We start from the raw sequence: 25,105 nt of genomic DNA, 5'->3' as shown, positions 1-25,105 counted from the left end.
TTTCCTTTTGAGAACTTCAATAAGGATTTGTGTAGCTAAGTGGGTAGTAGTTCAGATCTTAAAAAGGAGAAATGTGCTTTCTAGATTGTGGCAGTGTGCTACCAAATAAGGATGATTTATTCTCTTACAGAGTGGTAGAAAGATGAATAATCCTGTTGATATATGTGTACCAGGCTGTTTTACAGTGACATTTTACTGATTTATGTCCTCTTCATCTCTTTTATTTTCTTAATCAGTAAGGGAAACCAATATCATCTTTATTAGCTCCTGCATTTTCGTATAAATCATTCTTTTGTTCATTTTTATAAGTATTTTCTCATGTCTCAACCCAACTCAAGTTATTTGGGACAAAGACTTAAAATTAAAGTATACATAAGAAGAAAGCTCCAGTGAAGCCTACCAAAATGTTGTTTCTTCAGCATAAACAGCATTTCCTAACCTCAATTACTTGATCCGACTTCCGTTGTCAATAATTTACAATAACAACCATGTGAGAGAACTGGATTGGTATGGAACCAAATAAAAATGTGTGCCTAAAATGAAGGTCATCTCAGACTAGGATAGTTAAAAGGTAACGCACCCATTAACTGGAATAAGGTGAGAAGCCAACCTACTTATACAAAAAAGAAACAGAGATGTTTCCAACAGTCCGTGCAGCACCAATTGGAAAGAAATACAACGTGGCTTTTTGTGAAGCCCTAGGTAAATATTTTAGGTGAATTCAGTTTACTCTTCCTGAACTTACATAATTTTCCAAACTTTTTTCTCATACTGGTAACAGAGTTGAAGCCAAGGTTACATTAAAGTAATAGGATAGCTATAGCACATGTAGAGAAAATGAGAAGCAGATTAAAAAAAATGGAATCTTGCTAACATTGCAAAAATAAATAATTCCCGGATTATGCTGATGATTTACCACTGTTTTGCTTATGAGAGAATTCATTACAGGGTGCCTGGGAGAGGGAAACCTCTCCCAGACAGCAAGGCATGTGATACCATCAATAAAAGAAGCCTTCCAGTGAGAATATGGGCTCCATAATCTGCAGAGTCAGTAAGTCAGGGGCTGTTTAGCTATTTTGTGTTTACCGGTCACAACCCCAACATTAATTCATTCTTGGAATATGAAGCCATTTCATATTTACTCTTGTTATGTCTGGCAAGAGTCCTTAAAAAGTCCCCAGTTGGTGCTGCTTGACTCTTATATCTTTATAGTTTCTTTGATTGATTTGACCGAGCAATCACAGGCCCAAAAACAGACCAAGCTATTCCCACAGATACAGAACATGAAACCATACATAAAACTACAGTTAACTTTTGATTTCCTTCCTTTTTCTTCATGATCACAGAAGTGTATGTTAGTATATAAATTAATGCTCACTTTATGCATTATGCTATGGAAAAGTCTTATTGAATTTAAGAGAAATTAATGTCCTTTCTATGTTTTTCTGAAATGCCCTAATACAGTAGAAACAAATTATGTAGATAAAAAAGTACAGAAATGACTTCATTTCTGTAGAAAATGATATGAAAATGCAAGATAGTATTTGCATTCCTATTAATTTATATGGGCCTTTTCTCTAAAGAAAATACATTTCTATGCATTTTCATTCACATGGCAAAATGTGAGAAGGGAATACTAGGAACCCGCTAAAAGGAATACAAACTACACGCATAAAAAGTTATCAGGAACTAGCTATAAACTGCAGTGTTGGGGCTGCAAATCCTGCAGGGGAATGTCCTTGAACTAACAAAAACAGCCAGCCAAAGCCTGCCAACTAAAGTAAAAATGAAAAGATTCCTAATTGTATGAGATTTAATTTTTAAAATTTAAAATTCCTGACTTCTAGGGCTTAAACTACCAAGCACTCTTTTTGTTCAAACAAACATGTTAAATTCCACTTAAACTCATTTTTCAGAGCTTGTTTGAAAACTTTGTTAAACTTTCTTTCCAAACAGTGTGATTTTTGGAAATTAGACAAACCTTCAGTTAATTTGCTTCAAATGCATCAAGAGCATTGTCTTCAGTTCCTCTTCATCAACATCATCTGCATCTCCTCCGGTCAAACTTATTACACACCTTCTTCACTCAGTTGAAGCTGCTCTCACCAAGGTCTCTGCTTTCTTCCAGACAAAAATCCACCATCCTACTCCTTTACCCTTTGAATGGGATTTTCAAAAGCCTCTAAGTGACTTAGAAGAACAATTCCCATTGAAAATCAATAGGATCACTGAAGTGTTTTGTTTGTTTTTTTTAACTTTATCTGCTGCTACTTATGGTCAGTGACATCCTCCTCCTTGAAATCATGCCCTCTTCATTTTTGGGACATGATCCTTTTGGTTCTCCTTTAACCATCTCGGGTGCTCCTTTGGTGTCTATTTACCATTGTTCTTAAGGTAGCGGTGTGGGGAAGAGGGTACAGCAAATGTTTGATGTAAGTATTTTTGTGACTAAGGGCCTTATCCACGCTGCGGTTTTTAATCTCTAGCATAGCTATGCTGATGTAGCTGCACTGCCATAAACTACAGCTTGTAGCAATACAACTTAGGTTGTGGTAAATTACATCAGTGTAACTACTCCATTGGCTATGTCCCCAGACTGCATAAAGCCTTCATTTCTGTAGTTTCTTGGCTTGTGCCTTTTTCTTGAACTTGACTAGTTCTATTTACTTACTTTAAGAGCTGAAGAGGGCCCAAGAGTCTAGCTCTAATTTTGCTTTAACTTTGCATTAATTTACATGTCTTTGGATATAGAATAACTTCCTCTGCTCAGTATTGGCTATTGCTTCACTTGCCTTGAAATGTGACTGCAGAATCATTAATAAATAGATGGAAAGGTTTGTCTAGCTCAGAGGTGGGCAAACTATGGCCCGCGGGCCACATCTGGCCCATGGGACCCTCCTGCCAGGCACCTGAGCTCCTGGCCGGGGAGGCTAGCCCCCGGCCCCTCCCCCGCAGCCTCGACTCACGCCGCCGCCGATGCAATGCTCTGGGTGGTGGGGCTGCGAGTTCTTGCCGGACAGCACAGCTGTAGAGCCACGGCCTGACCTGGTGCTCTGTGCTGTGTGGTGGCATGGCTGGCTCCAGCCGGTGGCATGGCTGCCTGTCGTGGTGCTCTGGGCAGTGTGGCTACAGCACTGCCAGCCACCGGTGCTCCAGGCAGCGGTAAGGGGAGCAGTGGGGGTTGGATAGAGAGCAGGGGAGTTCGGGGTGGTGGTCAGGGGTCGGGGCACTCAGAAGGCAGGGAACTGGGGGTTGAATGGGGGCAGGGGTTCTGGGGAGGAGAAGGGGTGATGGGATGGGGTTGAGGTCCCGGGGGGCAGTCAGGAAGGAGAGGAGGGGTTGGATGGGGTGGCCGGGGGGCGGGTGGGGGCAGTCAGGAGTGTGGGTTCCAGGGCCAGTTAGGGGACAGGGAGCGGTGGATGGGGCAGGAGGGCTGTGAGGCAGCGAGAAGCAGCGGGGGTCAGATGGGGCCGGGGCTAGGCCACGCCTGGCTGTTTGGGGAAGCACAGCCTCCCCTAACCGGCCCTCCATACAATTTCGGACACCTGATGTGGCCCTCAGGCCAAAAAGTTTGCCTGGTGTGACAAAGTGGGAATGTTCTTTATGCTTTCTCTGAATACTGTGTGGGTGCCTGTTTCCCCTCTGCATTTCTTAAGTATCTAGGTGGGGGGATAAGGGTGTGTGATTGTTGCAGAGCCCGAGAAGGCCAGTGTAATGGCGTCTACACAGAGAATGGCCAACACCGTGTCTTCTAGCAACTGATGGCCTGGGCCTCTCCCCTGCAAAGGTGCCGGCTGAAGATGTTGGAGAACAAAGAGATCAGGTGACCTTCTGGCCCAGGAAAGAGACAAAGGCCAGAGGTGGGGCTGGAGAGTTTTCAGTTTGGAGCTGGCTGGGGAAATGGAGGGAGGGCCAGATGGACCTCTGGACTCCCTGCCCCCCAAGATGGACCTGACTGAGGGGTCCTGTTCTGTGTACCTACAAGCTCTGTTTTAGACCGTGTTCCTGTTGTCTAATAAACCTTCTGTTTTCCTGGCTGGCTGAGAGTCACATCTGACTGCGGAGTTGGGGTGCAGGGCCTTGTGGCTTTCCGAGGAGCCCAGCCTGTGCGGGCTCCCTGTGGGAAGCACACTGTGTGGAAGGGGATGCTGAATGCTCTGAGGTCAGACCCAGGAAGGTCAAAGCTGTGTAAGCTTCTTGCCGTGGGGACAGTACGCTCACAGAGAGGAGGCTCCCACAGAGTGCTGACTGGCTTCGTATGGAGTAGTTCCAGAGCATCGCCCAGGGACACCGTGATACCTGGTCTAGCTTGACTTACCTCTTATGTAAGTGACTCTGGGCACTTGGAGGAAATGCCATTTTATAACTTATAGCAACATGCAGTGTGTCCATCAGACATCCCTTTTACTCCTCTATACTAGAAAGACTTTTCTCTGCACTTTCTCAGGCAGTGTAAGAACATGAGTGTCTCAAAGATATGATAAATCAGGTCACTTCCCTTTTCTGCACTGACACAATAGGTCCTGAACTTGTCTGATCTAAAAGCCAGATACTTCATCCATCTGAAAAAGGATAAGCCACTTCCTTTGTTCAGGTTTGCTTTTAAGACAAAAAAAAAAAAGAAAAGAAAAAGAGGTATTGTGTAATAATGGAGAAATGACATTGTACCACACAAAGAATGGGTTTCGTTTGCCTTCATGCCCCCTCAGTGCCATTAAGGGATTTAAGGTCATAATACCTTGACTGTCAGTGTGCATTATTTTCAGTTGTCCCTGGTTGCCTATTGCAAGTGTTTGCATTAAGTGGCACTGTGCCAAACTCTTAACCAAAGCTAAGTGACATCATACAGGTCTCTAAAGATCCACTTCAGTCTTTACCCATTTAACAGTTATCAGGTGAACACGTAATGGAGGTACTTGTTATGGGGAAGGAAGATAGATTGATATAGGAAAATAGTCAGATATTTTGAAAGTTGATGTCTGGTTTAATGACAGACTTGAAGACCAGATGCATAGTGCTGTCTTAGCTTGGTTGACGATAAAAGTTTTTAATCAATATGTAACGTTTTATAGGTGACCAAATCTGTATGATGATGAGCCATTCAGGAATAAAATAACTTGCAACATATTTCTTTGGAAGCATGCTTATCCCTCATTGATAAACAGAGCACTCGTACTCCATAGTTTTTATTAGATTGATTTAATTTAACTCAACTTGATTTATATCAATAGGATGTTTGGTTTGTTTCAAATTTACTTGACTACGTTTTTGACCTGGGGGAACAGAAATACCAGCGGGAGAAGTGAAACAATAAAGCTGATTATCAAGCTCTTTTCTGCACTCTACCTAGATTTCAGCCTTCTTGTCAAAAGTGTTTGATGTCCAGAAATAAATAAACAACTAGTAGCCAAATGGCAGGCCTATAGCCCTGTAAAACCCCCAAACCCAACAGTTTGGACAGCTTTGTCTCACACTTGCTAGAATTTCAGCAGTGTTGACAAAAACTCCACCACGTTCAGTAACACTGTCATAGGATGGCTGGCTTTAAGGGGTGTTGGGTTCAGCTTTGCCTGTGATCAAGTAGTTATCCCCCAGCTGATCCTGATCAGGTGACTAAATTCAGTGATGCCAGCTATGAAAGGGTCAGGGAGGACTAGACAATGAGCAAGAACTCGGGAAGAGAAGACCCGGGAGAGAGGAGCAAAGGGAGATCTCTCTCCCTGAGGACGGTCGCATGGAGGCAGGGTGGAGAAAACCATAGAAAGCAGAGTAAGTTCCTGTGCACACCCTGTGATTAGGGTCTGTAAGGATATGCCTACAGTGCTTAGAAGGGAAAAAAACGTTGCAGAAGCAAGTCTCAGAGCCCCAGTCTACAGACTCAAACTCATGCTTGTGGTACTAAAAATAGTCATCTAGATGTTCCTGCTCAGGCTAGGAGGCCCCCCACCTCTTGATGGAGCTAGAGTTGCTAGGTGTCCGGTTTTCGACCAGAACGCGTGGTCGAAAAGGGACCATGGTTGCTCCTGTCAGCACTGCTGAGCAGGCTGTTAAAATTCCATCAGCAGTGCAGCAGGGCTAAGGCAGGCTCCCTGCGGCTCCCGGAAGCAGTGGCATGTACCCCCTCCGGCTCCTAGGTGCTGGGGCGACTAGGGGGGCTCCATGCGCAACTCCCTCCGCAGCTCCCATTGGCTGGGAACCACAGCCAATGGAAGCTATGGGGGCAGCGCCTGCGGATGGGGTGGCGTGCAGAGCTGCTTGGCCATACCTCTGCATAGGAGAGAGAGGGGGGACATGCCGCTGCTTCCGGGAGCTGCCTGAGGTAAGCGCCGCCCGGAGCCTGCACTCCTGACCCCTTCCTGCACCCCAAGCCACTGCCCCAGCCCTGATCCCCTTCCTGCACCCCAAACGCCTCATCCCTGGCTCCACCCCAGAGCCTGCACCCCCAGCCAGAGCCCTCCTCCCCTCCTGCATCCCAACCCACAGCCTCAGTCCGGAGTCCCCTCCTGCACCCTGAACTCCTCATTTCTGGCCCCTCCCCGCAGCCTACACCCCCAGCCAGAGCCCTCACCCCCTCCCGCACCCCAACTCCCTGAGCCAGCCCGTTGAGAGTGAGTGAGGGTGGGGAGAGCGAGCGTTGGAGGGAGGGAGGGATGGAATGAGTGGGAGGTGGGGTGGGGCAGGGCCTTGGAGGCGGGGCAAGGGTGTTTGGTTTTGTGCAAGTAGAAAGTTGGCAACCCTAGATGGAGTCTGCGCAGTAATGTCTGCAGTGCTACTGTTAGTGCTGTAGTGCCACCCTGAGCCTTAGATGCGGGCCCTCAGAATCGCTGCCTCTGCATGTGTTTGTTTTGCAGTGAAGATGCACCCTAAGAAGCAGGGAAGGTCCCTGAGAGAAGCTGCCTGGGAGGGAAGACAGTGGGGAACCCTGCTAAGAAGGGCCTACAGGGAAAATGCCCTCGGAGGCCGTGTCAGCCCTAAGGGGCAAAGAAGAGACCTCTGCAGTGCCTGGGAGCAGGGCTGTAGAGCAGGGAACTGTAATGTATGCAGAAGGGTCTTCTGTTTCGACTCTTATTTGGATTCTTTAGTAGAACTTTTTTTACCCCGAAAGAGGGCTGAGCTTAAACATGACCTGGCTCTGGGGGCTGGGCTGCGAAAGTCATAAACAAAGAGCCCATCGCAGGCCAAAGAAATGGACGTTAGAAACTAGATGCTAGAGTGGGCATTGGAGATGAGAACCCCCGTAACACCATGACCTGATGCCAAGGGGGGGGGGGGTACAGCAGTGAGTGGAACCACTCACACACACTTTTACTCCTCCTATTGCTTTATTTATAATTGGACATCTTGTTTAAGGAACAAACACACTGCATAGTTTAGTCAGAGTGAGAAGATTGTTACTGTAATGAAACCAGAATGGAAAATTTTGCTTCTAGGCACCATTTTGGGAATAACTTGTATCCTTTAGTTTTACTTTGTCTCCCTTGGAGCCACCTACACCCACTTATTGATTGGAGGAAGGGGAAATGTAAGGTTGTGTCTCTCCTAAGACGTTTTTGCTAAAATGTCCCACTGTTGCTAACACTTTTTCAGACGGTGTAGACAGGGCTTCAGGCAGATGTGATGTTTAAAGTATGTTAAGGAGTACTTGTGGCACCTTAGAGACTAACCAATTTGAGCATAAGCTTTCGTGAGCTACAGCTCACTTCATCAGATGCATACTGTGGAAAATACAGAAGATGTTCTTATACATACAAACCATGAAAAAATGGGTGTTTACCACTACAAAAGGTTTTCTCTCCCCCCACCCCACTCTCCTGCTGGTAATAGCTTATCTAAAGGGATCACTCTCCTTACAGTGTGTATGATAATCAAGGTGGGCCATTTCCAGCACAAATCCAGGGTTTAACAAGAACATCTGAGGAACGGGGTGGGGGGGAAGTGAGCTCTAGCTCACGAAAGCTTATGCTCAAATAAATTGGTTAGTCTCTAAGGTGCCACAAGTACTCCTTTTCTTTTTGCGAATACAGACTAACATGGCTGTTACTCTGAAACCTTAAAGTATGTTGTCACCTAACTCTGCTCAGAATAGGTCAACACAACGTAGTGCTTAAAACAGCAGTGGCCACCTTAGCTTTGTGTGTAAGCTAGTGGCTGCTGTTACTACAACTGGTAGTAGCAAAAATAGGAAAAATTAGCAAAAATGTCCCTAATGTAAATATACCTTATGAGTCTAATTTGATGCTACTTGCACCTCGGGACTCTTAAGAACTTTTGAGTTAAAGTAAGTGGTGATGTATTTTAACTTACACCTTCCTGAAGTTATAATTCAAGCTCATCTCTAGTTACTTTAGAAATATAAGGAGCAGTGCAGGTTTATTGGAATAATATTCTGTTAGGCCATAGAAAACTGATCAGATCAGCAGCATTAATATATACTACCCATACATCTCCCATAGGGAATAGCAGTGAAATGTGAGTTGCTTGATAAGCCATTTCTAAAGACTTCAGCGGTGGCTACCACTGTGCTTCTGGAACCTTATCGGGTATGTTGAAGTGTGTACTCAAGCAGCACTTTCAAGCGTCACCAGTCACAGTTGTTGGGCTACTACGTCCTGGGATGGTGGTCTGCAACCTGGCACCTTGTTCCTTAAAGAGACTGGGCAGTGGAATTGCTTGATCCAGGTGTGGTGCCTTGGAACATACCTAAGTTTGCGGGAGCTTAGTCCATACTTTCAGTTTGGCCCTATGTTTTGTTGACAAGAGAGTGGGTTGTGTGCATGAAAGCTCCAGTACATATTAAAACTGTACTGAAAAAAGTACTAGAGGTGCAGGGAACAATTCTAAATAAACACTGGAGGATAAACTCATGTGACACATGTTTTCCAGTTAAAGTCTAAAATTCTCTGAAAGAACCTCTTCCTACCCAGGCTAATCAGTATGGCCATCCAACTTTAGCTTTCCCTGTTAAATTGGATTTAACAAGTCGTAATGATTAGACATAGAGTTTAATTTCAATTTAGTTAAGTTTCTCATATGTTAATATAAGCAGAACTTTTAAACACGGGGAGTTCTGTGAGCTTTATTAAATGGGGGGGGGGGGGGAATTGTAATGTAGAGCCACCTACTGGCTATTTCTGGGATTTAACTGTGTGAAATTATACAGAGCTTGAATCTGGCAATGGTGATGCAATAATTTTGAGTAATCAGATTCAGAATTTAATTAAGAGAGTATTAAGGTCAGAGAGAGGTGCACATTACAAAAGTGTGCATGTGTGAGACAGTATTTATGTAAAGAAAACATATGAATGAATCCTGTGTACTCTGAGTCTTCAGAGTATCATGGATTGGGGCAGTGATGTGGAAATAAACGTATCCCTTTTAAAGGAACTGTTTTGTTTGGTCTTCTGTTGTGTGTTGCTTGCTTCCTCTCAGCACAAAGTGTAGTTTCTTGAAGATACATTGCAAAGTGAAAGGAAAGCATAATCAAATGATCCATCCAGATGTTACTTCACAAATGCATATTTTCACCATTTCATAATAAAAAGTGGTTTGTGTGCCAACTACTAGGGTTTTTTTTTAAGATTGAAATATATATATATATATATTAGCATTCTGCCATTTTTATCTGGAATATACTGACGTGAGCTTCATGGGTTTACGCTACAGCTGGTAAAAATGGATAAAAATATGTCACCAAAATTGCTGATGTGGTATCCATTTCACTGGATTCTAAATGGAACTCCCCCCATTTTTCTAATTAATTTAAAAAAATAGCTTTTAGAATGTGTATATTGTGGATTTTTGTTTTCCCCTTCCCCCTTTTTGCCACTATGTGAAATAAAATGAACGATGTCTTCATTTCATTTTCATTTTTTCTTCCACCTCCCACTTTTTTTTTCCTTTCTAATGCTGCACTTTCTCCAACCTTTGAAAAGTTAGAGTGGCAAAGTTTTATTTTTCTTTGCTACTCTGCAACTATTCCAAAGCTGGAGAAATTTAGAAAAATTAGAGAGGAAAAACAAAAAAATAAAGCTAAAGAACTTTCATTATATTACATTCGTTAACAAAAAAGAAGAATAGAGAATACGGAGGAAAATATGATTTTTTTTTTTTTAAATCAGTTTTCTAAAACCAAACCAAAACTAAGCAAAATGCCAATTTAAAATGAAATTAACATTTATATTTTGTTTTAAAATTTCCCTTTTAAAAAATGGGGGGAAAAATGACAGTATCTGTGGAAAACAATATTTTCAGTTAACCCCCATTTTTGGAGAACCAACTCCGACAATGCATACCATCAGCTGCTTTCAATGCAATTAATATTGTGGTGTCCGATATCTTAATTCTGTGGAAACACAGGTAAACTACTTTAATTGTTTCCATAGCCTGGGCATCACTGCATGGCTATCACCATTATGTCTGCCAACTTTTTGTAACAGCATGAGTGACAGAAGAAAGCAACCATGAACTGCTTTACCAGGTAATAAAGGCTGCAGTATGAACCCCAGCATCATTCACTTACTTTCCGGTTTAGAATATTTTTAAGGAGAAAATGTGAGTAAGATACTAGACTGAAGCTACAGACTGCAAAGGTGTCACCTATTCTGCATGGCTTTATTTTTAAAATACAAGTGTGTTCTTTTTATACCAGTGACACTTTATTCTGCCAATTCAATTCAAGAATTTTTATAAGTTTCTTTTATGTAATCTGGTTAAAATGTAAAGTATGTCTTCTTTATAACTTGTGTTAGGTTGTTTTTTCCCAGGCTCTTTCAGTGGAGGGGAGTTTTGTTTGTGATGTTAATAACATAGCTTGTTTGCACTGGGAAAGCAGAGGCAGGATAAAAACTGGAAAAGAGAGGTTGGCATGCTGATCTGCTATGTTTTGTTTTGCCTTCTGTTTTTATTTCTGTTAATTTAAATAATAATGTTATAGCTTATCTAGCTACTGACTAAGGCAGGTAACAGCGACACTTACTGCTGTTTTGAATTAATCTTTCCTTTGTTGTGGTTCTGCAGAACTAGTAGTGTGTGTGGGAGTCTGCATCTGGGATCTTTTTTTCAAAGTCAGTCTGTGCTGGTGTATCCCCGGATTTCTTTTTAAATTATTCAAAAATAACTGGGTTGTTCATCAAAACGTTCAGGAACATCTGACTGGAGGAAAGGTTAGAACAATAAAAAACGGTGAAATTAGAAACTAGATTCTCTTGAGATTCATTTACTGATCTCTGTTTTCCTGGAAAATCTTTGTTTTCATTATGTTTCTTATTTGTCTGCTTAACTTCTTATGAGTGCAGAAATATTTAATTAGGGATTAATGAAAGCTTTTTCATATTACAAGCCAACTTGCCTTTAAGCTAATTTCTGTGATTCAGAGTGCTATAACATGAATTAACATGTGATGTGTTAAAGCCACTGTTTGAAGCGAAACATATAGCTGAATATTAGAATTGTAACATCTATGCAACCTACTGTTGCAGTTTAACGGAACTTTAGTTTGATACCTCTTAAGGAATGTAATCTAGATTTCTTTTGTTCTTTTTTTCTAGTTCTCCAATTTCTTCAGTCCATATGGGGGTTAGAAGGAAATCTGTATTTTAGTTTTGAAAGAATGCTATCCTGTAATGTGAGGGACTTCAGGTGAACCTTTACAGGATGTAGATTTTAGAAACACAATCATAATTTCACATCACATGTGTGGTACTTACAGCCACCCCACTTTGTGCCAAAATGCCACCCACCAGTGACCAAAAGATGATACCTCTTCCCTCATCCCACCTCCTATTCTTCTTCAAGGTGTGAAACATCACAGCTTGTAACTACACCAATAAAAATAACATATGAATCAGTTCAGCCACAGCTAGTTTTCCTGCATAGATTTACATTCTGTTAACCTTCAACTTGAGATGATAAAAGCAACTGGCAGGGTTAAACTAGTTTGCTTAGATATGGGACAAAGCAAAGTGAAATTTTGCTTTTCCTCCCCCGCCCTCCAACACAACCTCTCCTTTCTCTGCGTTTGAAATGTACAGTAAGGGGAATTTTATTTCTGGTCCTCTTCATAGCTCTGAGAAAGAATGTCAAAAGAATTTTTGTTATAGTTGAAGGCATTCCACAGGATCTAAGCTATGATTGTATGTATATGCCAGCCCCATTCAGAGATCAGTCTTCATAGGTCCCAAGAGGAATATGAGCAAGCTTAGGCAAATGCATTGGCTAATTTGCTCCATGCAAGTATTTGTTCCTCTCCCCCACCCCCTTTTGGTTGGTAGGGAAACCCTTGGATCTGTTAGTGAACTTTTGATCTCAGTACAGCACTTACACAGAGTTTGGGTGGAATTTCTATGAACTTGACTAAGAAGAAGAGAATGTGGAAAACACGTCCTCCAAATTCAAAATGTGATCCAATAAACCCACCTCCTCTTTGCCTGCAAGTGGCAACCTCACAGCTATTCAGCTGAGTGGTGCATGGCCCAGAGGGGTCAGAGCCACCAGAAGGAGAAATGGCTTTCGTCCAAAGAGCAAATGCAATTTGAAAATGTTGTCCAAGGCAGGTCCCAATGTGCACACTGAGCTTGTTATGTTTTTGTTTTTATATATACATATATATATTTGGTGTTTACTTTGCTTTTAAATAAGCAATTAATTCGGCTAGCAAGTAGAGTATACTCCCAGTTTTCTGAAACCTTATTATCTGAATCTCTGAATTATCCAAATCTTGGCCCAGCATGGGGGACTACCATTTTGCTGCTGAATGCCTCCAGGGGCAGCTCAGTGAGCCCTCTGCAGCCCTCCTGTCATAGGAGTGAGCGAGCAGGGCCTTGACTGTTTTGGCATCAGCGGAAATATAATTAATATCCTCTTGCTTTGAAAGCAGTTTAGCTAACAAAGATTTTCCATTAGATGATAACAGCATAGGGTTTATGACACAGAAAGTATGTTTGTGCTGCATGTTGGGAGTCTGATTCCCAACTCGGGGAGACATACCTGGCATTATTCTGATCAAGCTAGTGCACTAAAAATGAAGTGTAGCCATGTTGGTGTGAGCAGCAGGAGGGGCTAGCTGCCCTGAGAACATGCCTAGTGTCTTGTATGTGTACATACTCAGGATGGCTAGCCCCTCCCGCAGCTTTCACTGTTACAACTTTGCTCCGTTTTTAGTGCGCTAGCTCAGATTGTCTCCTTGAGCTGAAAATCACACACACGCAGCTCCAAATTTAGACATACCCACAAAGGAACAGCTTGGCTTTTATTTAGGAGAGGGCAAGTGATGTCAGATACAGAGTTAATTACAATAATTTGAGTGATAATGCCTTGTAGCACATTAATTCTAGCTGCCAAATTATCCTTTCTGTGGAGGGGGGAAATATTTTTATTTTACATACAATCTTGCACATTGCATATATGTGCATACCTACCTACACCAATTCCTCTCTTCAGGCATGGTTGTAAACTCTTCCAGGGATGGTCTGCCTTCTCCCTCCACTCCCCCCCCCCCCCGTATATTCCGTTGTTTGTCATCTTTATGCAGATAAATATGCAATATAAATTAACATATATGGCTCTAGTTAACATGTTTGTTGTCACTTGTGTAGAAGTGTTGCTATAGTATAACACAGAGCTTGTTTTCTGAATTGAACCATTGATTATACTACTTCACAATTAAGCCTAGTAATGGTTCTTAATGGATAATCCCCACTGGATGTAAGTGGGTAGGATATCTCAACTCCATCTCCATTAAGTAAATGCTTAGCTTTGAATCTACTAATATTCAGATTGGTTATTTAAAATGCAATGTGCTTATAGGAAATCTTTCCTTTTAGTTATTTAAACATATTTCCAAACGTAACTCCAGCTGTTGTAACTTAATTTCTGTTTGTGATTTGCAGATTTTTTTTTTTATTTTTATGTTTAACCTATCCTCACTGTCAATATTGAATGTGTTCAGCCATCTTCACAACTGTTTCGGTTATATCGTTTCTAATTTAAGTTTCAAAATTATGTCTGTGTTTGCTTTCTAAAATTAGAGGCTGCAGAAATAGCTGCCATCTACTGGCCAACAGCAGTGCTTGTAGTACCATTTTAATTTCAAAACAATGTGATCTGACAATTTCACCCTGGAAATTGATGTTTACCGTGTGTGTGTGTTAGGTTAGTTTTCCAAACACTTGGGGTCTGATCTTACCATCACTTGAATGCAGCTCCCATTGCAGTCACTGGGAGTTGAATATATGCAACTGACAGGTTGGTCAGACTTCTGCTCTTGATGTGTCATTGTTTTGTATTGTCTGTGACCGTCCTCTAGAGATGCAGTGGAAGCAACAATATAATTTTATCTCCTTTCTCTTAGGTTTCATTTGTGGTCATAATTACTACACAACAATTTTGGGCACCATAAGCCATTAGAGGGGAGGTAATCCAGCCACAAGGGATTTGGTCTGCAGACACATTCCTTTGGCACTCCTAGGCCATAAAGGAGCATCTCAGGATGCATGAATCCTTTAAGATCCATATCCCTGCCCAGTTTATTATGTGAAGCCCTCAGATTGCCTCAGTAATTAAGCTGTCATTTTGGCAACTGGGCCTTGCAAACTTCAATCACCATCAGGGTGGATTTGATTTAAATCAAACTGATTTAAATCACTAGTCAGGAAGACTCGATTTAATAATGGATTTGTACATAAAAGTGCATTCTTGTTGGTTGTTATAACCTTAATACATATTCCTTACAACTCGGAGATAGATGTAGGTTTAATTTTCAGAAGGTACATGCTATACATTTTTAAAGTGATTTATTTTGAAAACTTCTCAGATTAGTTTTACAGCTATATCAGAAAATGAATGATCGTTTGGTTTTTTCATTTACCAAAGGTAATTGAAGCAGATATTTATGAAGTCATTGGGAGGTGAACTATCTCCAAGTCGAGAGGTTAATCATAAATATTTGGGGGATTTCCTTGCCATGCTGTATTAGGAGGAGAACATCACCAGACAGACATTTACATTGTTTTATTTAACTAAAACAACAACGTTATGTATTCTTGACTTTTGTCTTCAACAGCAAACATGTAATATTTTAACAAAACAAGCATATAAATTTTTGAATTTAGTTAAACATTCAAGTTTTTTAAAATCAGGTTTGTTTTTCTTAAAATTGTTTTAAACTAAAATAGTTAAATGAAATATTTTTAAAAAACCCAAAATTAAATAGACTGTCAGCCAGGTCAACATGAGAAACTTAAGATATTGGCTTCTGCTGCTAACTCAGTCGTCATCACCTTCATTTTCCTGATTTTTTTTTTCCAGATTATGCACGGAAAAACAAGCTTTCCTGCTTTTTCAGGTCCCAATTTGGAATGAATTAGTCCAAAGGAGGAAAATATTCTTTCTACACTAGCAGAAGAAGCTACTGCTGTTAAAATTGAGATTATCACTTCAACAGTCTCTGAATCCTAGTTATTAAGTGATTTCCACCCGTTCACTGGTGTGACTTTCTTTAAAACATCATCAGCAAACATATATTTCTTGAATGGTTCTTATTCCCAAACTGGGTCTCTTATGGCCTGCAGCCATTATAGGTTTCCCTTCTAGTGAGAGAATGGTATGGTAGATCTCAAATCAATGAAGCCTACACTCAGAAAGACCTCAAGACTTCTGGAATATGCTGCTCAGACAGTTTCACTTCTGTTTCTACTGCCTGTCCCTCCCTTCTCACATTTATCTCCAGAATTCTTCTCCTTGTCCAGATCTGTTCCACCCCTTCTATTCATTGAACTTTTTGAAACTTTGCACTTTTACAGAGAGGTAAGGGATTGACTCTGTGTACACAAATTTGCAGAGGGACAAAAGGGTTGAGGTCTGTTATTTCTCAGCTCTATACATTATTTATTTTAAAACATTTTTGCTGTTAACAAGCATGTTATCTCTGGAGACACCAATCCACAGTTTGAGAACTGCAAAACTAGGCATCTCTGATGGTATCTTACAGACTAAGCGTTGAGCCCCATTGGGTAGTGTCATAAATCTAAAGGGAAGGGTAAACCCCTTTAAAATCCCTCCTGGCCAGAGATAAAATCCTCTCACCTGTAAAGGGTTAAGAAGCTAAAGGTAACCTCGCTGGCACCTGACCAAAATGACCAATGAGGAGACAAGATATTTTCAAAAGCTGGGAGGAGGGAGAGAAACAAAGGGTCTGTGGCTGTCGGTACGCTGCTTTTGCTGGGGATAGAACAGGAATGGAGTCTTAGAACTTTTAGTAAGTAATCTAGCTAGGTATGTGTTAGATTATGATTTCTTTAAATGGCTGGGAAAAGAACTGTGCTGAATAGAATGCCTATGTCTGTCTGTGTGTCTTTTTTGTAACTTAAGGTTTTGCCTAGAGGGATTCTCTATGTTTTGAATCTAATTACCCTGTAAGGTATCTACCATCCTGATTTTACAGAGGTGATTTCTTTACTTCTATTTACTTCTATTTCTATTAAAAGTCTTCTTGTAAGAAAACTGAATGCTTTTTCATTGTTCTCAGATCCAAGGGTTTGGGTCTGTGGTCACCTATGCAAATTGGTGAGGATTTTTACCAAACCTTTCCCAGGAAGTGGGGTGCAAGGGTTGGGAGGATTTTGGGGGGAAAGACGTGTCCAAACTACGTTTTCCAGTAAACCCAGTTAGAGTTTGGTGGTGGCAGTGGATATTCCAAGGACAAAGGATAAAATTAATTTGTACCTTGGGGAAGTTTTAACCTAAGTTGGTAAAAGTAAGCTTAGGAGGTTTTCATGCAGGTCCCCACATCTATACCCTAGAGTTCAGAGTTGGGGAGGAACCTTGACAGGTAGATAGAAAGATTAACCTAAATAATCTATACAGAAGCCCCTGGAACCCCATAAGATTGGGTCCATAATCCATGAACTATTGGAACTCATTTACAAAACTTTTCTTAAACATTACATACATATATTGTCTCATACTGTAGAATTATAATTTATAATCCCTATTCCATGATGCAATATCTTTGAGCTATAATGTATCCTAATTAAAACTATCTTTAGATAGGTGTTTTTTCCTCAAAAAGCATTTTATCAAAAAAACCGATTTAAATCAAAAACATCTGATTTTTTTTTGTTTTTTAAATAAAAAAATCATTGATTTTTATCCACCCTGATCACCATGAAATATTCCTGCAAAGGTTGCTACATAAAAGTTTTTTTCTGAAATGTAAGAAAACAGAGCTTCTAGTGTCTGAAGGTAATCAAAAATACCCATGCAGGACTGGCCAAGTTTGCACTGTGGTAAAAATGTCTTCCTAACCCAAAAGCCCTCTGTATTCCAGGAAGTACAGCACAAAACAAAAGCAGGCAAAAACCAAAACCACAAGGAGGGAAAGGGGGTAGAAGGAAACTCAAATGGCTTCCCGCCCAGAAGAAACTAACTAATAGTAAAAGCACTCATGGTCATTAAACACGAACCATAAAGCTATGCCCCAGTGAAGATTATTGGTGAAATGTGGGCAGAATTTTCCCTTCAATCTTACCTGTTGTCAGCCTCCACAGGTGATGTCATTTCTGCTTCCAGTAGAAGATAAATTGCCTTCGTCCTGTGCTGCCACATCAGCAGGCAAAGGGCTAAAATTCAACTGTTCTAAAATGCTGTCTCTCTCCTTTTACATTAATCATCCTGAACATCATGTCTGATTTTCTCTATGCAAAAGTGTCCCTAAACAGGTAATTTTTTTCAATTATTGTCACACCCATACAGAAACTCTTGGGCAGGTTTTTTTGGGGGGAGCAACAAAAAATAAGCCTTCAGAGAGTTGATCACAAGGTTTTCTAAATTTTAAAATGACTTGTCTTCTGTGCATTACAGCATGCACATCCTTCTGAATCACACTGTGTGTAGGTTCTTGGCAGGAGGGAGGTTCACATCTGTTTTAAAATGTTGGGTCTCCCTAAATAAGATAATGTTTATGAGCCTTTAAAGCTGTGGTGTGCGAAAGGGTCGGGTGACTGCTGAAAAACTGGCATCATGATTAAATTGAAATGACAAGGATAGACATGGTCTGTATTATAAAAACATGTCTGACATGAAAACAATGGCTTCTCCTAATCTTTTAAAGCTGTGCCTTCTGCCTATGGCTTGTCCCGTAGATGCTGCCTTCAAGTTCATTTGACTTTGATTTGGGAAGAGGATAGTTTGTGCAAACAGAAAGTTGATCTTTGGTAGGATGGGCTGCAGCACCTTGCTGCTACCAAAAGACGCAAGCCAGCCAGGGCATAGCTGTGGGGCAGCTTTTCAGTATCATGACTGGAAATTTGGGAAAGCAGATGAAGCCAAGAGCCAAAAAAAGGGTACAATAAATAGAAAAATGATAATTGAAATTCTTTGATAATGTGGCTTTTGAGTGTTCTTGCACATGTGTTGGGTAAAGATTATTACACTTGGCATGTTACACTGATGTGCGTGAACAAAACATTGCATGGAACGGGGTGTATAATCAGTAACCTACTAGATTATGTTGTTAGAGTATGTATGCAATGTTCTATAAAGGTGTACAATTGTTAGCTTGACAGTTGGTCTTTGCAACCATCCGTCCTTTGTGTCAAAATCTCTTATTTCAGTTCCCCCCATTGCCTTTTCACAATGCTGAGTTGAATTATATATATTGTGAGTTACCCTAATTTCACTTGGCTTCTTGCTGCATGTCAATAGTCTAGCAGTATAGCTCTTTTTATCTTCTGCTCTCCGGGGAGTAAATTACACAGCAGAGAACTGAACTACACATGTATACAGTTTCGATCTTGTCTACATGAACATTTACTTTGTGACAAGCTAGGGTGTAAATCTATTCCCCACGAGCCTTCCATGGAAGAACTGTCCATGTGGACCCAGCTGATGCACATTAACAGTTCATCTTTGGCAGGCTAGTGTGGGGTAGATTCACACCCTAGCTTGCCATGAATGGAATGTTCATGGAGAAAAGTCCTTCATTTAGTTGCTCTAAAAAGATTAAAGATTAGCATTTGGTAAAATAAAAGGAAGTTTTCATGATAAGAACACTTATACGGTTTATCTACAGGGCGCATAAGTGGGGTGTGAATTCTAATGTGTACCAGGATGTTGGCCACTAACTGGCTTCGGTGGATCGTGCTGGTATGCACTAGAAGTCCCCTCATGCATGTTAACTAAGTACTCCTTAGGGGCTATGTAAATGCACAGTAAGGAACTTCTTGAGTGCATCAACAGGGTCCACATAGGCCAGGTAGTAGGCAACATATTGGTGCGCATTAGAATTTACAGCCCTCTCATTTGCACTCCCACGCTGTGAAGACAAGCCTTTAATTTCTAGGGAAAAAGAGGGAACTTGCATGTTGTGCTCTGGAACCTGAAAAATAATGTGAGATAGGAATGCTTTAAGGGCCGGTTCATCTTCCATCAAAGTCTATGGAGTTTTTTCGCTCAGTTTTCTATCGTACTTGAATTGGGTCCCTACTGAGGGATGCTTAGCTGTTGAAAATCACGGCAGGACTACTGTGCTTCAGTGTTCAGAGCTTACGTTCTCAGTGACATTTTGTTTACTTGAGTACCAAGCAAATTGAAATCCAGATCCCTTGCTGAGTCAGGAAGCCATTTTTTAGTTCTCTGCTTTTGTATAAGGATCTCTACAGAACCTCAAAAATGTAGTTATAACTAAGTTGCTTATTTGCAACTTGTCACTTTGTTGAGAAAATCTGTATAGTTCTGAATCATTGTTAGAAGATTTCCCCTGAGAGAATTGGACTCTTTAAAAAATGCAATTTCTATTATTTTATATAATATAGAAAATTACTATTGACCCAGTCTTCGTAGTCTAAAGCAATGCATTAATATTACATCTTTGTATGTCGTGAAACTTACCGTTAAACTTATGCATTTCCCTATATGCAAAGATGCAATATTAATGCTTTGGTTTGAGTCAATAGGATTTTTATTATTTCCAGTACAAATTTTTGTTGGGTTTTGTTTTTGGGGGTTTTTTTTCAGGGTGAGAGGTGGGGAGGTGTTGAATGCATATTTCTGGAAATACTTTCCCATCATCTAAAAAACAAAACCAGTGTCAGAGTATAAGCAGTGGGTCTGATGAGATTGGGCCCCCAGCTAGTTGGCTGTGAAGTGTGCGCTTTTTAGTTACATGATAAAAAATGTTGCTTAGAGTTTTGCCACCCAGTTTTCCTGTACGTAACCTGTACTTGGATGCAACTTTCTAACCGTTTTGTTAGAAAGGCTGAGGGATAGAAAAAAAGTACTATAATCATCATAGGGTGGAAGTGTGAAGAAAATGTTGTTTAGTTTCTTGAATGTAAATGGGAAAAAATGTTCTCACAGGGTATCTTGGGACGCAGTGTCCTAATTCTTTACTTAAGGTTTCATCACTTGCTTGGCAGATTTCTTTATTTAGGGTTCTTTCACGTAGTTGGCTCAGCTGAAAAGCAAAGAAATTAGATGCTAGCAAGGAGAGTTTGTAGTAAATTATTTGTATCAAAGCAAAAGCCAAGACGCACCTGTCACGTCTGCCTCTACTTCCAATAGTTAATCCCCATATTGGACTTGCAAATAGCACATCTTAATTTCACAGAAAGCATCAAACACAATATTGTATTCCTCAGTTACTTTGTCAGGGTCTGTGTTTGGTGTGCCTAGGAGCTTAATGCCTCACTATTGGCGTATAAAGAATTTCTGGAGCAAAGTGCTCGCTCTCTCGCGCTCGCTCTCTCTCTCTATACATATATATAAAGTTTATGCAGCACAAACATCTGGATCAGCTGTGGTTCCTGAAACCAAGTTAGAAGTACAATGTACTTAAAATATAGAGTGACCAAAGCTAAATAGAGTGGCAAGGGTAACCTCCTAATTCTAAGGGGAAAGACACCATCTGTGTTTGCCATGTAGAAAGTAACATATATCAGGAACATGGAGGGTTCTGGCAGAGAAGGAGACATCCAAAGCTGTCAAGTGATAAATGTTAGTAATAAACAGGTGACTTCCAACATTTGGAACACTTTTTGATCAGATGGTGCTTTGCCCAAGTTGAATTACAGGCCACCATGTGCTAGAACAAAGAGGTAAACCGACAGATATGCAATCATTGTAGCCTTTAGTGACTATAATAGCCTCATTAAATAAATATTGGAAGAAACTAGACACCAATACCATTCTCTCTGCATGGGAACCAGAAAGAAGTGTTTTGTCAATTCAGTATAGTTAGTAAATAATCCTTGATTGGTTATGAAGTGTAAGTCCTTCGTGTGTGTAATGCATGTGTTTCTCCTCAGGACTGTATTTCAGTCCCTGACAGGGAATGCTCATTCAGAATGAGTGTTACTTATTTTTTAGGCTAAGGTTTTAAAATACCTCCCTTAGAACATGAAGCCTTTATTTGAGTGTGATGGGATACAATCAGTTTAGGATTATAGGGAGGGATAGAATCAGCTCAGGAATATGTTGGAAGACAGGAGAGCCTTGGGAAAGTAATATGCAAGGGAAAGCATCCACCATCTCTGCTTTGCCAGGGTCCCTGTATTAGGCAACACAACTGTGATGGCACGGACTGGCCCCGCACTGGGACTGAGAGGGTTAACCCTTCCCTGCTGGCAGAGGAGGCCACACCCCTGAGGCTCTGCTGGGCATGCTCCAACAGGGAGTAAAGTATAAAAGCCTACAGAGCTGCTCAGTCAGGGCTGGCAGCTGAGGAAGGAGGATGCCCAGCAGAGGCTCCAGCCCATGAGCAGTGGCGACTCGTACAGGAGGGAGCCGAGGGGCCCAGAAGTGGGACCAGAGACTGGCAGCTGTAGGAACCCCAGGGAGCGCTGGGGGCTGAGGAACCTGAAGACCCTGATGCCACAGGGACTGCTATGTTTGGAGAACTGGTAGGAAGTGACCCAGTAAAGGAAAGGGAGTGGTATCTCCCGCCACTCTGAGGGCAGCGTGTTGTGGTAGGGTTCCCCGCTGACCCAGGATGGATTACACCGTCAATGACAGGGCCCTGGGTTGGAGCCCGGTGAAGGCGGGTGGGCCCGGGCTCCCCTACCGGGGGTCTCGAGCCCCCCCTCCCCTGTTTTTTGTGACCACATAGTTCACCAACCCCTCTCTCTCCTCAAAGGAGATAGATGAACTCCGGTCGCTAGGCCGCACTATCCTATGAGGGGAAGAGGACTTAGATGGACTCTGGCCCTTGGGCCACACCGCTTTAGGAGCGCACTATAGAGACTCCGGCTGCTAAGCCACGCTATCCCACCAGGGGAAGAAGATTTAGAGGGACTCTGGCCATTGGGCCACACAGCCCTGACTACCGGGGAGGTGGTAGAACTGGCGTAGAAGCTGAGAGGCGGGGTTAACCTCACACCCCCCTCCCCCTGGAATCAAAGGGGTTGACGAGATACAAAACCCACCACAACAACTAAAAAGTGAGTGGCTCTAGCTAGGAAGGAAGCTTGAGTCTGGGGACTGGCTGATTGAGGGTATTCCCAGTATACACCATGAATAATGAGGCTCCTGTGGAGTCTGGGATGAAAATTAAAGCTGTTCCAATTCCTGACCCACAAATCGCTGGTGGTTACCATCAAGGAATACTTGTTATAGTACAACCACTTGCCTTTCCCTGGGTGAATCTCCCTTCTGCAGAGCAACTAATAGAGGGAGGGTGTGACTGAAAATTCCCTGCACTAACAAGGAAGAATCTGACCCAAAACAGAGAGAAAGATCTCTCAAGTGTTTTTTAAGCAGCCTTGAGAAGCTTTGATAAGACCTGGTTTTCCCCAACTTTCATTGCATTATTAATGTTAGGATAAGATTGACACCCAAATAAGTAAATGAATTATAGTGCACCATTTATGCTGATGTCCTGTAGTTGAGTTTGTCAGCTATTCCATCATAGATGCATTTTCAGCTACATAGTATGTAACTTGACTATAAATAATTTCCCTCCAAATGTTACTTAATGGGTTTCACCACAGGCACATGTACTTTGTTTAATTTTGAGTAACATGCAATGCAATAATTATCAGGCCATTTGTAAATTATAGGAGTGCCAAAAAAATTCAGTTAGATACTTGATGCAAAGAAATTTCACATAAATTCCTTTTGTATTTGATCTTTTGTTTGTTTACTTTTTTGTCACCCAATCCCTATAGAGAACCATCACTCCAAAAGTTTTTCTGCGGACTAGCTATTCTACTTGGTACAACACTTTAGGTAACTTCTGCAATGTCACATTCTAGGCAAGATTTCTTCCAGAACCACCACTGTGGTTGGGAATTCATGGTCAATAGCTGATTTTACAAGATAAATGTTGATGTCTGTATTTGAGCTTAGGTTCGTGAGCTTGCATAGTACCATGCAGTACCTACATTACTTTATTCTAAAACAGTGGACATCATTTGCCCCAGTAGATAGGATGTATGTGCTTAAATGCTGTTTCTGTCCATCATAATTCTCACTTTCCTCAGTGATGAGTCCATTGTGGGAGTATGGGTTTGCTCATGCTGCTGAGTATTATCCATACTTCTCAATAAAGCCAAAAGCTTTCTGTATCTGCACAGAGTCCAGTCCAACTTCCACTGAATTGTATAGAGATACTCCCATTGGCTTCATGCTCCAAACAAAGATCAAGCACATTAGCTTTCTCTATTTCCTATAGCAACACTCATCATGCCACACTTTGAGCCGAAAAGTAACCAAATCAGTACTTTTGTGTGCATCAGTTCTTCTCTGTCCCAAACTGCTTCCACCCACATGTACCCTATCGTCATTAGCATAGCTTCAGTGGTTTTTTTAACTCCAGATTATTTTATTTTGCACTTTGTTTATGAAGTGTAGACACAAACTCCTCCTCAAACTCTACTTTATTACCAATTAATACATTTAAATGACTTGAAAATAAACAGTTCTAAGAGGTTCCATGTGGCATAGTACATACATTTCTTCCCTAACGAATACTATTTGTAGAATGTACACGCTATTAATTGAGTCTTCCTGTTAGCAATCATGACTCTTAGTTAAGTATAAGAGTTTTCCTTTCAGTTTTTCTTTCACTTATTTTGTAGCAATTCTTCTGAAAACAGCACGTTAGTGGGAGGCACACAGAGAAATGACCAATGAGCTTGGCTGTATTATCTACTAATTGAAAGAAGTTGGACTGTTTTTTCAGTGTGTTTGGTTTTCATTATAACACTGGAGTGCTCATTTTTCAAACATCATCTAAAGCCACTAGGATCACAACAGTTCCTCTTTTGTGGATGTACATTTTTCCAAAACAAATGGAAAATATTTTTTTCCCCATAAATTGCCCACATCTGTTGTAGTACTTTTCATTAAGCAAGTTGCTCAAATACACGAATATTATTTATTACAATGACTGGTGGAGTCAACATGCAATGTATAAAGTTATTCAGTGTTTTAGATACCAGCAATCAAGTGCCATGCTTGCATGTTACATTTAATTGTTGAAACTTTGTACACTATACAATGCAAAAATGATGACATTTTTCAGAATAATGTGCATAGATAATTTAGTCAGCACTAATAAGCTGGCATCTGAATTAATACTTTTATCATTCAGTGCTATGATATGTGCTTCTTCTTTGTTTTTAGAAGCCATTGGTGAAACATAATAATTAATCAGTTTTCCACGAGTTAGTTCCAGAACAACAGAAGCCTTAACTTTTTACTAAGTTCTTGATTTGTAGCAGGAGTAGTGGCATGTGTACATTTACCATGTTAGTATTATCCAATAATATCCTAAAGTCATTGAGTCAAAAATTACTTCACTAGCCAGTGAATTGCAGTCACTTGTGGGGCATGTTTACTGTTTTATATGCAGCAGCACCACACAGTAATTGAGGGCCAGAAGTGAAGAATAATACCACAATCAGTGAAATCTAAAGGGCATGATGTAATAATGAAAAGTGGAATTTGGCTGGACCAGCCTTGTTCTTGTAGAGAATTTGGTTGGCTTTTCTAATGACCTCAAGTCATCAACACCTGGTGGTCATTTCAGCCAGAAGACTTTAATGAAGGTGGATTATGGATGTAGTACTTTATTACTGCAGGAAAGTATGTTGTAATCTTTTCAAAATAGCCA

The 25,105-nt window shown here is 41.1% G+C and overlaps 1 protein-coding gene across 1 annotated transcript in view; it reads left to right on the top strand.

Annotated features, from left to right (window-relative positions):
* The window catches only part of SLIT3 (slit guidance ligand 3), a 790,143-nt gene that overhangs the window by 285,994 nt on the left and 479,044 nt on the right, over nucleotides 1-25,105 (top strand). The gene's annotated exons all lie outside the window — the stretch shown is intronic.

The sequence above is a fragment of the Natator depressus genome, chromosome 8 (assembly GCF_965152275.1).
Source record: "Natator depressus isolate rNatDep1 chromosome 8, rNatDep2.hap1, whole genome shotgun sequence".
In the NCBI taxonomy this organism is placed as follows: Eukaryota; Metazoa; Chordata; order Testudines; family Cheloniidae; genus Natator; species Natator depressus.
The sequence above is the reverse complement of the archived record's forward strand: the minus strand, read 5'-3'. Positions and strand labels throughout refer to the sequence as shown.